The sequence below is a fragment of the Bos indicus genome, chromosome 29, assembly GCF_029378745.1.
Source record: "Bos indicus isolate NIAB-ARS_2022 breed Sahiwal x Tharparkar chromosome 29, NIAB-ARS_B.indTharparkar_mat_pri_1.0, whole genome shotgun sequence".
NCBI lineage: Eukaryota > Metazoa > Chordata > Mammalia > Artiodactyla > Bovidae > Bos > Bos indicus.
In genome coordinates, this window is record NC_091788.1 from 16,432,465 (window position 1) to 16,450,681 (window position 18,217).

At 42.7% G+C, this 18,217-nt stretch overlaps 1 protein-coding gene across 1 annotated transcript in view; it reads left to right on the top strand.

Annotated features, from left to right (window-relative positions):
* TENM4 (teneurin transmembrane protein 4) overlaps nt 1-18,217 on the top strand; it is a 3,327,204-nt gene that overhangs the window by 2,024,692 nt on the left and 1,284,295 nt on the right. The window lies entirely within an intron of this gene.

An 18,217-nucleotide genomic window follows, 5' to 3' on the forward strand; every position in this document is an offset into this window, starting at 1 on the left:
AGGATGATCAGCCAACCAAGGTCTCACTTGGGAAAAGAATAAGGGCCCTGGGATGTTGCAATAATGAAGGAATTGGAAAGGGCTTCATCCGGGCTTTACCTGTGAAGTTAGACACTCTTCTCAAGGGTAGTAAGAAGGTCTGTCTGGAGGGATGGAAGAACTTGGCATGTTGCTTCCTCTACCACTTGACAACGGAAGAGGGAGAGCATTTAGCTTGTTTTGACTTGCTCGATGCCTCTTCAAGCCTCATGAAGGAATGGAAATGGAGACAGGGATGGTTAAAGCCTGTGGAGGGTTGGAACAACTTCCTGTGGCTTAAGAACTGCCCTGCGGTTTGGTCTTGCCATACGCTGGCTGTGTGCCTTTGAGCAAGTGACAATCCCTTCTGAATTGGTGTATGAGATCAGTGTTTCCTTGGGAGTGTAGGTAATTTTAGATGTTAATATCCCTTGACCCATTATAAATTCTCTCTTTTTTTCCCCACTCTGAACTGTGTTAAGGAGAAAGGCTCACTTTGATGCTAGTATGATTTCAATACCCTGCTATCATGTGGGTGATCCCCTCATTTTCTTATTCTTTTCTTAAAATTAAAGAACAGATATCAGGCTCAGAAACGTTAAGGAATCCTATCTGTTGAGTAAAATAATCCTAGTGTTAATATGTTTACCTTTGGTGGTGGTGGTTTAGTAACTAAGTTATGTCCCATAGACTTGTGACCCCATGGACTGTAGCCCTCCAGGCTCCTCCATAGATGGAATTCTCCAGGCAAGAATACTGGAGTGGGTTGCCATTTCCTTCTCCAAGGGGGCCTTTCCAACCCAGGGATCGAACTCAGGTCTCCTGCATTGCAGGTGGATTCTTTACCAACTGGGCCACCAGGGAAGTCCTGTGTTTACCTTTAATGATATTGCTTTTTCATTTATTTGTTGTTCAGTCACTCAGTCATGTCTGACTCTTTGCCACCCCATGGACTGCAGTATGCCAAGCTTCCCTGTCTTTCACCATCTCCTGGAGCTTGCTCAAACTTATGTCCATTGAGTCGGTGATGCCATCCAACCATCTCATCCCCTGTCGTCTCCTTCTCCTCCTGCCTTCAATCTTTCCCAGGATCAGGGTCTTTTCTAATAAGTCAGCTCTTTGCATCGGGTGGCCAAAGAATTGGAGCTTCAGCTTCAGCATCAGTCCTTCCAATGAATATTCAGGGTTGATTTCCTTTAGAATTGACTTGTTTGATTTCCTTGTAGTCCAAGGGACTCTCAAGAGTCTTTTTCAACACCACAGTTCAAAAGCATCAATTCTTCAGCACTCAGCAGTGGTCTAATTTTTAAGTAACAGAAAGTGAGTCATTTTAAATATAATATTAGGTCAACATTATAGGTGGAATTTGAGTGAATGAAATTTGGGAAATATGGTGCCAGGTGTATTTTTAAGACCTTGCTACGCTAAGTGTGGTCTGCAAACTTGTAGCTCCTGGAAACTTGGGATGCACAAAATCAGGCTGCTCCCGAGACCACAGAGTTGGAATCTTCATTTGAACAGTATCGCCCATGATTCATGAGCAGAGTAAAGTTTGAGAAACAGTATTCTAAAGGCCCTGCTAGTTCTCTCTAATTCTTACTAAAATGATTGCATCACCATAAAAGAGTCTGAGGGCATTCCTTCACCCGGATTCCCTATTCCCTTTCCATTTTGTATGTGTTCAAAGCAATACTTTTATCGTTGGTCTAAGGCAAATGCTTCTGGGTCTAGCCCCTTATCTCTGCCACTTCCTAGTCATGTGTCCTTAAGAAACGTGCTTTGTCTGAGTTTCTTGATTTTAGCTCAGTTTATAAAATGGGGGTGTGATCCTTTATTTTTACTGTGATTGCACTACACACACACACACACAAACACTCTCATGGTGCCTGGAACAGCGGGTCCACAAACAGTCACAGAGTCACTTTCCTTGACTTTCTATCAATCCCAGCGATTCTAGGACTTTCATCTTGGTAGAAAGGAGCACATACTTCTGATGCCAGCGAGTTGCCTCGAATCTCTAATTTGGGTTGTGAATGCCTGATAATTTGGCTGACATCAAGTCATGGTGCTTTTGTGAGGGTGTATCCCTGTTAGCAAACCAGCTGTCAAAGGGTATCCTGGCAGGTCAGGTGTTTCCACTGTGCCTATATCTGTCCAGAGTGCCCATTCAGTACGAACCAGTTTCTAGAAGAGTCTGGGCTTGGGTGAGCAGAAGACGGGGCAGGAAGAGGGACAGGACTGCTGGTGGGTTTCACACAGTTCTGGTGGTCCATCCTGCATTTCTTGCATTTCAGATAGGACCCTGAGGACCTGCAAGCTGAATATTCCACGCCTTTTTCTTTACTGCCTTGAGCAAGAGGAGAGAATAACAAAGAGTGAGGTTGGTAGTCCTGGAGACCTGATTTCCCATTTTGTGAGCTCTGGGGCAAGTTACTCGAGCTTTTCTGCATCTCTGTTTTCTCAGTTACTTGGCCCCAGAAAGGGACAACATTGGGTCATTTGCAGAGATATGGCTGAACCTAGAGACTGTCATATAGAGTGAAGTAAGTCAGAAAGAGAAAAACAAATAACGTGTATTAATGCAAATATGTGTAATCTAGAAAAATGGTGTAGTTGATCTTGTTTGCAAAACAGAAATAGAGACAGAGACATAGAGAACAAACATGCACACCAAGGGGAAGGGAGGTATGGGAGGAAGTGGAAGACTGGGATTGAGATATATACGCTTCCTCAACTTGAAAAGCAGAGACTGTCAATCTGACTTCACCAGGATGTTATGAGGATTAAGGGAGACCCAGTATGTAAACAGGCTCAGCATGATGCCTGAGGCACAAATGTCAGGGTGAGGATTAAGGGAATGCAAGCAAAGTTCTTGGTGCTTGGGAGGCACAGCACAGGTATTCACACAGAGGATGCTGAGGTTAGCACTTAATAGTCAAGCCTTACTTCTGCATTGCCTTTTATAATCCCTCTTCTTTGCTGGATCCTCATTTCCTAAACTTTTATACTTGTTATGTACCAGCACAGAGCCTCTTCTTTCCCCACACATCCCTCCCAAGGTGAGCTCATGGAATCCCCTGGTTTTAAATGCTACCTACAACTGATGATTCCCAAATTAATCTCTCTAGCCTGGAGCTCTCCCTTGAACTCTAGACTCATAAATCCAAAGGCTTGTGTAATATCCTCACTTGGAAATCATAGCATCATCTTAGATTTACCGCATCCCAAACTGTGCTCTGAGTACTACCTGCATCAATATCCTGGGCTCTGCTCTCAGTCTGAACCCCTTTGCAGTGTCAGACCAAAATCCCTGGAGCCCACGTGGCGGCCTCTTTCCTTCACACCCCACATCCAGTGGTCAGCAAATTCTGTTGGCTTTGTCTGCAAGGAAAGATATTCGAGAATTCAGCCACCTCTCACCATTCTAGTTCAATCAGAAGTATCTCTTTCCAGCCTTGGTCCCCTGTAACCTGTCTGCAAACCCAGTCTATGGGATTTTCAATGTGCTTTGAAAAGTAATTCGTATCTGGAAGTGCCACCATTTGAAACCCTCAGCATCAGTCCAACTGGGAATAAAATCCAAAGTTTTCAGCACAACCCCCAAGGTCTTATAGGAACCCCCTCTCCCAGCTCCACACTGCCTTTCTGAGGTTGCGTCCTCCCACTCGCCAGCCATTCTGACCCCTACGTAGTGCCTTGAACATGCCGGCTCCCTCTCAAGGCTTTTGATTTACTCCTTGCTCTGCCTAGAATATTCTTTCCCCAATTATCTGTGGGGCTTCCCAGGCAGTGCTAGTGGTAAAGAACTCACATGCCAGTGGCGGAGATGTAAAAGATGCGAATTTTATCCCTGAGTCAGGAAGATCCCCTGGAGGAGGGCATGGCAACCCACTCCAGTATTCTTGCCTGGAGAACCCCATGCACACTGCCTTTCTGAGGTTGTGTCCTCCCACTCGCCAGCCATTCTGACCCCTACGTAGTGCCTTGAACACGCCGGCTCCCTCTCAAGGCTTTTGATTTACTCCTTGCTCTGCCTAGAATATTCTTTCCCCAATTATCTGTAGGGCTTCCCAGGCAGTGCTAGTGGTAAAGAACTCAGATGCCAGTGGAGGGGATGTAAAAGATGCAAATTTTATCCCTGAGTCAGGAAGATCCCCTGGAGGAGGGCATGGCAACCCACTCCAGTATTCTTGCCTGGAGAACCCCATGCACAGAGGAGCCTGGTGGGCTACAGTCCATACGGTTGCAAAGAGTTGGGCATGACTGAAGCAACTTAGCACACATGCAGTTATCTGCATTGCTTACTCCATGTCATTCCAATTTCTGCTCAAATGCAATGTGATTGAGAGACTTTCCATGACCACCTTATAGAAAAGAGTGCTCCCACCTCCCCTCGCTGGTGCTATTCCTCCTCCAGTAGCATTTATCTCCATCCAGTATACTCTGTTCTCTCCATTATAAGCTCCTTGACAGGAAAGCCTTTGTACCTAGCATTGAACACCGAGCAGATATTTAGTAAATATTTACTGAATGAATGAATGAACCTATCGAATTCTGTTTTCCCATGATTCTATTTCTTGTCTACCATTATAGAAAGGCTAATATACAGAATTGCATTTGTATAAGATTCACAGTTCACACACCCTTTTTTGGGGCAATGATTGTTGCAGTTACTACAACTATTCCATTCATTTATCCTCATCACAACCCATTGAGAGAAAGGGATATTTCACCCATATTTATGATGATGAAACTGAGGCCTGCAAAAGTTAAGTTTTTGTGTGTAAAGAAAATAGCACATATTATAAGGGAACAATCAGGACTTGAACTCTTGATCCAAGATTTTCTCCCTGAAAGAGAGATACCTTATATTTACTGACTTGCACTGTTGCTGAATTGATTCACCTTGAGGAGTACATTTGTTTCCTGGGAGAAAAGATCAGTTTTATATGTTTCTTGTGTTACTCTACTTTGCCTCACACAGAATAAAGCACAGTAGGAACTCACATAATAGTTGTCAACTTTAAGTCTGGATATATATACATGGGTGCGTGCATGCTAAATCGCTTCAGTTGTGTTGAACTCTTTACGACCCTATGGACTGTAGCCTGCCAGGCTCCTCTGTCCATGGGATTCTTCAGGTAAGAATACTAAAGTGAGTTGCCATGCCCTCCTCTAGGGGATCTTCCTGACCCAGGGATCGAACCCACGTCTCTTATGTCTCCTGCATTGGCAGATGAGTTCTTTATAATTAGCGCCACCTGGGAAGCCCCTGAATATACATGTCACAGAAGTGTGTTTTTCCCATAATGTCTCAAACACGCTATCTGGGAGATTTTTATCACTTTACAGGTTCAAATTCTAGATGGACTTAGTCCTTCAGGAAATAACAAAACAAACAATACTGGTGGAAAATAGAAAAAGTCAAGGTAAGAAGGAAAGAGACACAAAAAGATTGAACAGATGAGCAACTAGAAATATAAAAGAGTGCCCAAAGGGAAGCAGCCAGTCGGGACTTATTCAAGGAACATTCAGATCTGGGTTAGAGTTAAGAATTTGGGTAGGCCGAGGCAGCGGGAAGCTTGAACAAGCACGGGCCCTACAGACAGGTAACTCTCTTGACCAAGTAGCCAGTTTGGCTTGGATCAGAACACTTCCTGGAGACCCGTGCCAGAAGAAAATGCTGACTGAGCCAAGCAGGGCACGCTTGTGTCCAAAGTGGGGCCCTACTCCCAGAAAGGGAGCCAGGGCGAAAGTTGGGAACTGTTCTCAGAAGCCCAGCCATAGGACAGGGCGGGCTGCGACTCTGTGAGCTTGGGGTTTCTTTTATAAGCAGGTCAAGAGCGCACGGGGCAATCCCAGATCACACCCCTCAACATCCACCTCCTCCCCCAACTCCAGATGGCTTCAAGAAGGGTCTGAGCCTACACGCTCTATTTCAGGAGAACCTTAGAGAAAAGGCACTGGGCAGGCAGATAGAAGCCTGCTTCACTCACCTAGAAGTCTGTCTGCTTCTAAGTCCTCCCTTCTAGCTGCCACCCAATCTTCTCACACAGCATCCTCCCTGTTGTAGCCCTATCTGTTTCCCGGGAGGCAGAGCAGCTCCTGTGTGGGCTCATGAGCTTGGCCCAGGTCACACGCAGCCACGTCCAGCCATCCAGTCACCAACAAATAACTTCCTGCAGGCCTATTCATCTTCGGTTTCAGCACAGTGGAACCAGGGTCTATAAATTGTAGTTGGGATTCAGGACTGTTTTCTAGGTCAGGGATGCGTTACATGTCAATAGTGGAGCCCAGTCTCCTCGTATTCTTTTCTGCCCAGAATCCATTTGCCCGCTGTAGCATGTTCAGCGGGCAGCACCCCCAACATGGACCTGGTGCCTGTAAACCGCTGCAGTGGACAGAACCGCAGAGATCTGAGAAAAATGAAGGGCTGCTGAGTGGGTCCAGCGCTTCCTTTAAGCACTCTGAAAGCATCTGCGTGCAGAGTCGAAGCTGAATTTTGCTAAAGGCAAATCTGGTGTTTGTTCTGGGCTTGGTGCTCTATCACAAGTATGTTTAAGGATCTTGTGTGTAAGTTGAACATCCTGAACTTTATATGTGTGTGTGTGTGTGTGTGCACTCAGTCATGTCCAACTCTTTGCCACCCCATGGTCTGCAGCCCACCAGACTCCTCTGTCCATGAGATTTTCCAGGCAAGAATACTGGAGTGGGTTGCCATTCCCTACTCTAGGGGATCTTCCCCACCCAGGGATCAAACCTGTATCTCCTGTGTCTCCTGCACTGATGGACTTTACGGCCCTAAACACACGCAGAGGCAACAAAATCAGAAGCCTTTGAGGTCAGAACTGGTTTTAAACTCCATCTCTGCCGCTTCCTGTGGGACTCCAGGGAAATTGTTTGACCCATTTTTTTCATATGTAAAAGTACTCCAGGAGGTGAATTATATAGTGTGGATAAAACAAGATGAATCAAACTGTCTAATATTCAACAATGTGAAGCTTGTTTAAAATCAGAAGTACTTGTGTGGAAACGCAACAAGGCTTAGACTGGCAGAATACCGTGGGGAAATTAAAGGAGAAATTTGAAATCAGACCCAACTGTGTGTGAATCTTGGTTCTTCCATTTATTGTTCGGTAACCTTGAGTTTGTTATTTACTTTTACATGACTACAGGATAATTGTGTCGCCTGTGTCATAAAGTTGTTGATCTGACTAGAAAATGTGATGCCTTTAAAGTAGGAAGTGTGAGATCTTTTGCATAGTAAGACCCTAATAAATGTGAGATATTGTTATGTCTTTACTGGGCAACCAAACTCTTAAACTCAGTTTAATGAGACATATTTTAAAAGGCTAACCTGTGTGTTTATAATTTATAGTTACATATTTATTATTGGGGAAAAATAACATAAAAATAATCTTCAGTTGAATTGTTAATCCAACTGAGTGGAACCTGGGTTTATTGGCTCTTTATTAGAAGTGTGGGTGCTGCACGCTGTGATGGATACAAAGATGAAGAAGGAAGGAAAATAAAATTGATACGCCAAGCACTGTGCTAAAAGCTCTCAAACAGATCATTTCATTTGAGTCTTTCATATAATTTATATTAGTTCTGTGAGGAAGAACAATTCATGGTCACTGGGGAAAGGTAGAGAAATAAAAAATTATAAAAACAAAAAAACCCACCCCTGCCATAACCAGTGTTAGTTATCTGCTGTATATCGCTTCTGTCTTTTCTTGATGCAAAGTTCATGGTTTATTTAAACCTTAATTTCCTTATCTGTAAAACAAAAAAAATAATACTCCCACCCCAGAGTTTTTAGACAACAAATGAGACCCTTTAAGAAAAGAATCTCAGTGCCAGGCAGTTGGTAAAAGCTCAATAACTTTCCACTTTCTTCAGATTCTCTTGCATGTGACTGGTTTCATCGTTTTTAAAAACTAGAATAGGCACAAGAATATGAGGGCATGAAGTGGTCATTCAGAGTGGTTGCAAAGCCCAAAGATAGCTTGGGTACCTCTTTATAATTTACTCAAAGCGTCTTAGTGGGTGGTGGGTAAAAGATCTGATTTTTAAGTTAAAAACCATACAGTTCTTGGGGTGTAAAATTTTCCCTGAGTTTTAAGATAAGAGACTGCAAAGAAACCTACTTGTCTGTGGCAGGCCAGTTCAGACTGCATCTCTGGCCTGTGGGGTATGTTTCTTCTCCATCATGATGGACTTTCCATGGCAAAGTTCAAGGGGAGCTACTGAGGGATCCAGAGTCGTGGAAGTTTTTAAGCAGAGACACTAAGGTGGACTGAGTTAGGTGTTAGACTGCTGTGGTGGTGATGTGGAAGACGAATTGGAGGGATTGTTGTAAAGGAAAAGCTTGCTGTGAAGCCAGTGTCATGGGCTGGGTTGTAAGTGGTGAGAGTGAGAACTAGAAAAGAGGAATGAAGAGGAAGGGAGGGAGTTGGAAGGTTCTGAAGACAGGAAAAAGAGAAATTCATTGCTCCCCTGTGGAGAAAAATGGATGGGTGAGAAGATTCTAAAATGATTCCTCAGTTCTCATTGGTTAGGTGGTAGACCTGGAGGGAACCTGGACTGATAAAGATGGTACAGATACGCACGATTACTGGGTACACATGAGTATTGGTGGTAACCAGCAGAGATCTACCTGTTTTGTGATGAAATTTCTCAGCCACCCTGCCACTTAATTGAAACTAAACTGAATTCTTCATATGTATTCCAAATAAATGAAAAATCAAAGTTCCTATTTCTTGAAATTGTATTTCTGTGGAAATTATTTGAAGATAATACTGTCCTAGACAGGCCAGAAGTTCATAATTGCCTGCTTTAATCACTAGCTTTTAGTTAGGTGAGGAAGAAAGCCTGTGGCTTTGGGGAATCCTTAGATGAAGCTGGCACGTTCTCAGAGCCTCTGTGAGAGTGTTTGCTTTTGCTGCAGAAATGAGAGCAGAACCGCATTTTGGGACCTGAGCCCATTGATGTGAGGGCACGTTCTCTCTTTGACAATATCAGGGCAAAAATTAAACATTCATAATATGGTAATTAAGAGCTGAATAATTTACTTTAAACCAATAAACTAGATGTTGGTAGTATGATAGCTCCAGAATGAATCACAGTGGAGGAAAAAATAACACTGTTTATTGATTAGCTATGAGGCTGGACAGTAAACTTGGAACCCATTTCCTCTCTTATGACTACAGTTTGGAAAATGAATATACCCCCAAATCCACAGGTGTTCATCCAGGAATCCACCACACAGCACCCCAGTCCCCAGTGATAAGCTGTGTGACCAGGCACAAGTCACTCAACTAATTTGTGCCTCAGTTTGCAAATCTGACAGTAGGCGTGAATAATTCCTGTCGTGTCAATAACAGTCTCACAATAGTCTCACATCTAAAAGAAGGCAGTCTGGTCTTCCTACTTGCGGAAAGCCTAGTGCTGGATTCTTTCAAGATGGTCATCACTGTGACTGCTCTGCAGGGATGCTGATCTGCCTTCTTGTAACACTTGGGTCCACTAGGACAGGAAAGGAATCTATGTGATGAAGCAGACATTTTCGAAAGTCTACCAAACCTTGTAAATCCACTTAGCAATGTGACAATCATAGATACTGTTGGAGTTGCATCACAATCAAAGATATGTTCAGAGCCCATCAGAATCACCAATGAAAAGCAGATCAGAGGAAATAAATGTTTTCCTTTTCTTTTTCTATGAGAACTCTTAAGGTTCTTTTGGTCAGTAGGGCCCATGTTTGGATACTGCCATTCTTTTAATTCACCATCTTGCTTTGAAACTCCCAAAAGTGTATCTCTTTTGGAGCCCAGGTTCTCTGTATATCCTGAAAGTACCCCGTTGGACCATTCACTAGATGACCAGGTTATGCATTCAAGGTTAAGAGACAGGTCAGTGCCACCAGTGCATGAGTCAGGGTCATTGAGAACAAGCAACATGAATAGCAGGTGGAAGTGGTATAATGTTTGCTTGTAGCAGTACAGAAGGAGTGCACACAGTCCCTTCTCTCGCAATGTGTTGGCCACCCATGGCCAGCAGATCTACTGCAGCCAATGCAGGAGATGTAGCTACACAGAGTCCACTCATTTGCTGTTCAGTAACTAAGTCATGTCTGACTCTTTCCGACCCAATCCACTGCAGCACATTAGGCTTCCCTGTCCTACACTAGCTCCCAGAGTTTGCTCAAGCTCATATCTATTGAGTTCAATTCAGTTCAGTCGCTCAGTTGTGTCCAACTCTTTGCAACCCCATGAATCGCAGCACGCCAGGCCTCCCTGTCCATCACCAACTCCCAGAGTTCACCTAGACTCACGTCCATCGAGTCAGTGATGCTATCCAGCCATCTCATCCTCTGTCATCCCCTTCTCCTCCCGCCTTCAATCTTTCCCAGCATCAGAGTCTTTTCCAATGAGTCAACTCTTCGCATGAGGTGGCCAAAGTACTGGAGTTTCAGCTTCAGCATCATTCCTTCCAAAGAAATCCCAGGGCTGATCTCCTTCAGAATGGACTAGTTGGATCTCCTTGCAGTCCAAGGAACTCTCAAGAGTCTTCTCCAATACCACAGTTCAAAAGCATCAATTCTTCGGCGATCAGCCTTCTTCACAATCCAACTCTCACATCCATACATGACTACTGGAAAAACCATAGCCTTGACTAGACGAACCTTTGTTGGCAAAGTAATGTCTCTACTTTTGAATATGCTATCTAGGTTGGTCATAACTTTCCTTCCAAGGAGTAAGCGTCTTTTAATTTCATGGCTGCAGTCACCATCTGCAGTGATTTTGGAGGCCAGAAAAATAAAGTCTGACACTGTTTCCACTGTTTCCCCATCTATTTCCCATGAAGTGATGGGACCGGATGCCATGATCTTCGTTTTCTGAATGTTGAGCTTTAAGCCAACTTTTTCACTCTCCACATTCACTTTCATCAAGAGGCTCTTTAGTTCCTCTTCACTTTCTGCTGTAAGGGTGGTGTCATCTGTATATCTGAGGTGATTGATATTTCTCCCAGCAATTTTGATTCCAGCTTGTGCTTCTTCCAGGCCAGTATTTCTCATGATGTATTCTGCATATAAGTTAAATAAGCAAGGTGACAACATACAGCCTTGACATACTCCTTTTCCTATTTGGAACCAGTCTGTTGTCCCATGTCCAGTTCTAACTGTTGCTTCCTGACCTGCATACAAATTTCTCAAAAGGCAGATCAGGTGGTCTGGTATTCCCATCTTCTTCAGAATTTTCCACAGTTTATTGTGATCCACATAGTCAAAGGCCTTGGCATAGTCAATAAAACAGAAATAGATGTTTTTCTGGAACTCTCTTGCTTTTTCCATGATCCAGTGGATGTTGGCAATTTGATCTCTCATTCTTCTGCCTTTTCTAAAACCAGCTTGAACATCAGGAAGTTCATGGTTCACATATTGCTGAAGCCTGGCTTGGAGAATTTTGAGCATTACTTTACTAGCGTGTGAGATGAGTGCAATTGTGAAGTAGTTTGAGCATTCTTTGGCATTGCCTTTCTTTGGGATTGGAATGAAAACTGACCTTTTTCCAGTCCTGTGGCCACTGCTGAGTTTTCCAAATTTGCTGGCATAGTGAGTGCAGCACTTTCACAGCATCATCTTTCACGATTTGAAAGAGCTCAACTGGAATTCCATCACCTCCACCAGCTTTGTTCATAGTGATGCTTTCTAAGGCCCACTTGACTTCACATTCCAGGATGTCTGGCTCTAGGTCAGTGATCACACCATCATAATTATCTATTGAGTGGGTGCCATCTATTGAATTGATGCCATCTAACCATCTCATCCTCTGTTGCCCCCTTCTCTTCCTACCCTCAGTATTTCCCAGCATTAGTCATTGCCAGTGAGTCAGCTGTCTGCATCAAGTAGCCAAAATATTGGAGCTTCAGCTTCAGCATCAGTCCTTCCAATAAATGTTCAGAGTTAACAGGCTTGATCTCCTTGCTGTCGGAGGGACTTTCAAGAGTCTTCTCCAATACCACAGTTCAAAAGCATCAATTCTTAGGTGCCATTTTCTTTATAGTCCAACTCTCACATCTATACATGAATACTGAAAAAACCATAGCTTTGGCTAGATGGATCTTTGTTGGCAAAGTAATGTCTCTGGCATTAATACACTGTCTAGGTTTGTCAAAGCTTTTCTTCCAAGGAGTAAGCGTCTTTTAATTTCATGGCTGCAGTCACCATTCACAGTGATTTTGGAGCCCCCCAAAATAAAGTCTGTCACTGTTTCTATTGTTTCCCCATCTATTTGCCCTGAAGTGATGGGACCAGATCCCATGATTTTAATTTTTTGGATGTTGAGTTTTAAGCCAACTTTTTCACTCTCCTCTTTTACTCTCACTCATACAGTGGTGGAAAGACCTCAGTACCACCCCTGTGTGGTCTGAAATGCAGAAAGCTGGGGAAGTGCCTGAAGGCCAGTGACACAGGCACTTGAGTGGAACACAGAAGAATATATTAGATTTGAAGCAGGGAGAACTCTTACACAAGGCAGAAGCCCAGCACAGGCTGTGTGGGCTCTTATCTCTTGGTTAGGAGCATTCCAAGCCCAAGGCCCTTTCTTATGCAGCTGATTGGGTGTTTAAAGGCTGCAGGCATAAGACCACCTTTCCTAACACACTTCAGTTCAGTTCAGTTGCTCAGTTGTGTCTGACTCTTTGTGACCGCATGGACTGCAGCACGCCAGGCCTCCCTGTCCATCACCAACTCCCGGAGTTTACTCAAACTCATGTCCATTGAGTCAGTGATGCCATCCAACCATCTCATCCTCTGTCGTCCCCTTCTTCTCTCAGCTTCAGTCTTTCCCAGCATCAGAGTCTTTTCAAATAAGTTGGCTTTTCACATCAGGTGGACAAAGTACTGGAGTTTCAGCTCCAGCATCAGTCCTTCCAATGAACACCCAGGACTGATCTCCTTTAGGAGGGACTGGTTGGATCTTCTTGCAGTCCAAGGGACTCTCAAGAGTCTTCTCCAACACCACAGTTCAAAAGCATCAGTTCTTCGGTGCTCAGCTTTCTTCATAGTCCAACTCTCACATCCATACATGACTATGACAACACACCTCAAGACCCTCTTAGACCTTTCCTACCTTCCAATAAGTAATGCTCAGCAAAGCTTAGATGCAGGGGGAGAGCCCCATCTGAGTGGACTTTGCTCTTTATTCTGCTTCATTGAGGAAGGTGATATTGAAATCTGGAGTCCTAAAGGAGGATCCTGAGACAGAACTACACTGGACCTCTCCACTGTAGCACATCCTCTGTGTGTTTCTCTGAGAAATAAGTAGATAAATACCGTGTTTGGGAGCAGTGCTTGACCCAGGGTCAGGGTCATCACATGGCATTTATGGAGATTATCAGTATTAAAGATCAGAGGTTGTTAGGGTAGATGAGTGACCTTGCTTCAGGGAACTTAGTTAAGTGGGAGAGACTGTCCTGTAAGTGACTAAAGTCCAGTGGGAACTAAAATGAACAGCTTTACAGACACAGAAGCAGGGAAAGCATTCTACTGAAAATGTGTAGATTTCAGTAGTTGGAGGTTGATCACTGAGCTTTTCTAACCGGAAGAAATAGCATGAACAGAGACACTGATGAGCGTGGGGATGGTGTGTTGAGAAAAAGTCACAAGCCCTTTACCTGGAACAAAAAGGGATATAAAGAAATGGTGAAGGAGAGGGTAGGCAGGCCCAATCCTTGAGTGCCTGAAAAGCCAACACCGGACTTATAAAAGTATCTGAAGCCTACCATGTAACGAAGAGCCATTGTTTTGGGCAGGAGGGTAAGGATGTGGCCCAGAGAGGTGAATGTGGGTGGAGGACTCCTTCCGAGATTCCTTGAATCCTGCTGGTCTCCTCTGATAATCTGCCAGCCTCCCTGCTGGAGTTCTCTTAGCCTGAATGGCACACAGTATGTACATAAGAAATAGTTTTTGAAAAAATAATTGAATAATCATCATTAGCTTTTTCTTCCTCAGTACATCAGGAAGAAAGAATATCCCATGTGATTTAAATGGTTGGTTTGAGACGAAGAGGGGCAAATTCCAGTTCCAGCTCTGGAGTCTACAACTGCTGTGAGGTCACCTACGCTCCCTGGGTCTATTAGCTCTCAGAAATGGAGGAAATAAAGACAACTTGCCTACGAGAGCTTTAGAATGAGGAAACTAATTAAAATTCCACTTGCAAAATCTAAAGGAAAACATTAAAAGCCAGTTCTCAGAATCCAAGGTCAGATACACTTATATATACACATGTACGTGTGTATACACACACACACACACCCGTCTGGATGAGGTGGCCTAGACTTATCACCTGTTTTTTAACCTGCTAAGAGAGGAGAGGGGGAAGATGTCCTTTCAATGTGTTTCTTGTTGCAGACACCATGCTTTTAAGGATTTTACGTGTCAAATAACCTGCATTTATTTAGCAATAACTAATTTGTCTCATTATTTTTTATTAATCAAAGAAACATATCAGCCAATCAGAATTTATGATGTGCCAGCAACAAATTACTACCCATTAATTTGATATATTCCAGCCAAAAGCAAAGCAATTTGTCATTTTAACTAACCTTAATCAGAGTAAATATATTGTTTGTTAACCTTTTTGGAATGTAGAAAATAATTTTCAGTTCCCATTACTGTCTTTAAAAGTTCCAGTGTATCTTGGAATTCTCAGTTGAGTGTCAACAGTAAAGGGCTCAATCCTTCTACTTGTACACAAGAGAAGAGGAAGGAGTAACCAACCCCAAATGACCACTTAGCTGAATGTGTTAGTAGTAAACAATGTGGTCCTTGCCTTAAAGGAGTTAGAGATTTGTTCAATGATTAAGCAAATACTTATTGTACATCTGTTGCATGTAAAGTGCTTTGCTAGGCATTCGATATCAAAGGTAGATGGATATTCTTTCAAGAAGTTCACAGTTCAGTGCAATAGTTACAAACCATTCACACAACATACCCGAAGAACACAGAGCACTGTTGTCAGTATAACAGACTTCTTACAACAATAGCTCCTGTAGAAGCAGAGGGGGAGGTAGGACCCTGCCAGCGAATCTCAACAGTAGATTAAGAGAATGGTCCAGTTAATTTTTGAAAGTACCCACCCCCATCACACAGACATGCACCCTCCAAATCTCCTGAGCAGATTCTGATATGGCCCCAGCAAGACAAAAGAATCACCAATTCAGTGTGAAAGATGGTCACAGAAGGACTTTTCTGAGGACATTTGAAATGAATGGAGAGGCTAGAAGGACAGGGTCACTAAAATCAAGAAGGAAGGTTAGGTACCTCTGGATTATGATGGTGGGCCTGAAAAGGAAAGGACAAATATGAAAGGCATTTCTGAGATTGGATGGAAATAATTGGGGACGTGAATATAGAAGATGAGGCGGTTTAAAGCCTTGATGTCAGGGAGTTTGATCATAATTGGGGATTTCCTTGACCAGGATGTAGGTTGAGAGCTTGGGAGAAGGAACTGATGTGAGAGAAGAGAAGGAGGAGACACGCCAGGCTTTGCATGTGTTCTGCAGTGTAACAGACCTGTCATTTTCTGAGCATGGTTTTTCAAGACAGAATCAAGTCATGATTTTGATTCTACTGTCTGAGTCCTAGAGCAAGGTACTCTATACCTAGCAACCAGATTATGTTCCTCCCCCATCAGATGGGGTCAATAGAGTTTATCCCACAAGAGTTGCTATATGAAGGGGTGTCACAAGCTTCCACATAGCAACTGCTCAGCAAACATCCCTTCTCTCCCCTTGTTGTCTTTCCAGATACGCATGCTTAGAGAATTAACCATTATGTACAGGGATGTACTCCACCAAGACCTCTTGAACTGCTGGTAATTCCCAGCAAACTTCAGAAAAGACCATCATGTTGTTCATATCTTTATCTTCAGCCTCTATCCAGCTTCTCTTACAGGAATCAACAGATTGCCCGGCAAGGACTAAGTTATTAAATATCCCCAAAGTCTTTGGTGAGTTTATGGACCTGTCAAAGACAAATGTACCTTCTGCCATTCCAGTCACCAGGAATGTGTCTGAGTTTTAATGCACTGTCCCAGTAAGTTACCTCCTGTGCCCACTTCCAAGTGAAGCTTGTTTACATAGCTTTTGAATTAAAAAATTGCAAACGCCAAACCCAATCCAAGTGGACTGCTAAGAAAGTGAGAAAGAGGTGTCAGAAGAGTGTTTTTGTAATGAACATATCTGAGGATTTGACAAGGAATAACAGGGCTTTGGGGCTTCCCTTGTAGCTCAGTCGGTAAAGAATCTGCCTGCAGTACAGGAGACCCAGGTTCGATCCCTGGGTTGCGAAGATCCCCTAGAGAAGGAAATGGCAACCCACTCCAGTATCCTTGCCTGGAAAATCTCATGGACAGAGGAGCCTGGTGGGCTGCAGTCCATGGGGTCACAAAGAGCTGGGCATGACTGAGCGACTAACACTTACTTACTTACTTAACAGGGCTTTAACTTAGAAATTCAGAAGTTTATTGAGATAAGATGAAGTGAGGCAGGTTTCCTGCTTCATTGCTCCAGGCATCTCCTACTTTCTCTTGCTTCATGTCAGCTCAAATATTTCCAGCAGTGATTTTATGCTCCTCCTTACAGCTTCTTTTTTTTGAAGTTGAAGTATATTTGATGCACAATATTATATGTTACAAGTGTACAGTGTAGTGAGTCACAATTTTTAAAGTTTATATTCCATTTATAGTTGTTACACAAAATTTGTACCTTCCCCATGTTGTACAATATATCCTTGTAGCTTATTTTATACATAATATTTTGTACCTCTTAACCCCCTATTGCCTTGCTCCCTTCCCTCTCCCCACTGGTGGTGGTGGTTTAGTTGCTCAGCCATGTCTGACACTTGTCACCTCATGGACTTTAACGTGCAAGGCTCCTCTGTCCATGGGATCTTCCAGGCGAGAAAACTGGAGGGGGTTGCTGCTTCTTTCTCCAGGGGATCTTTCCAACACAGAAACCCATCCCAGGTATCCTGCGCTGCAGGTGGGTCTCCTGCATTACAGACATATACTTTACAGACTGAGCCACCAGGGAAGCCCCTCTCCCCACTGGTAATAGCACTAATTTGTTCTCTGTATCTGTGAGTCCTTACAACTTCTTTTAGTTGCATCATAGGTGTTTGGGCTGGAGAGTTAAGAAGCTGGTTGTTATTTATAGGCAAAAAACTGGAAATTTATAATTGAGTTTGGAACTTGGCTTTTCAACTCAGGCAGAGATGCTTGCCCCGGAGCAAGTCACAAAGTCCGAAAGATGAACGGTGTGTGACTAGTCTTAGCTTTCTTATCTGCAAACTGGAATAATAACCAAGTCTTTTCCCTGAGGTGAGCATACTTATTATCATAACGTTGCCATACCTGTTTGATGTATCTTGGGTTTCATTCATAGTGTTTTATGAGGTGCTTACTAGCTAATTTTCTTGATCAAATCTGATAGTTCTATTTTATTGATCTTTTCAAGAAAGAACTTTCTTATTTCTTTTTTTCTGGAATATTAAGTCTTGTCTTATCTTTATCCTTGTAATTTCTGATTTTTTTTTCAACTATACTTCTCCTAACTTCTAAGGTAGACAGGTAGCTAGTTAATTTTAAACCTTCTTTAAATATAAATATTTCAGGCTAAAACTATCTTTGCAGTACCAACCTATAAAATTTTATATATAAGATTTTCATTATTTATCAATTCTTAATATACATATACCATGTGTTTATATATTTAATTTTTTTTCATTTTATCTTCTTTGCCCCATGAGTTATTTAGACTTGTTCTATTTTTTTTTATTTCAAATATATGAGAATTTTATGTTTATATACTTCCTATTGACTTGTAATTTAATTGCATAGAGGTCAGAAACCATGTTCAGTATGGTATAAATTATTTTTAATACAATAAGTTTTTTTTTTTATATAGTAGTACATGGTCATCTATTTATTTTAGTACACAATCAGGTTTGTAAATATGTCATGGGCTTTTTTTTAGAAGAATGTAAATTTGCTAATAGACATGATAAAAGAATTTATGCATCTTTTAAATCAAGCATTTTAATTATAATTTAGTTCTAAATTTCATTATTTGGAGTAGGGTTTCTGTTTGATCTATCAATAATTGAGAGAGATAGGTTTAATTCTCTCATGAT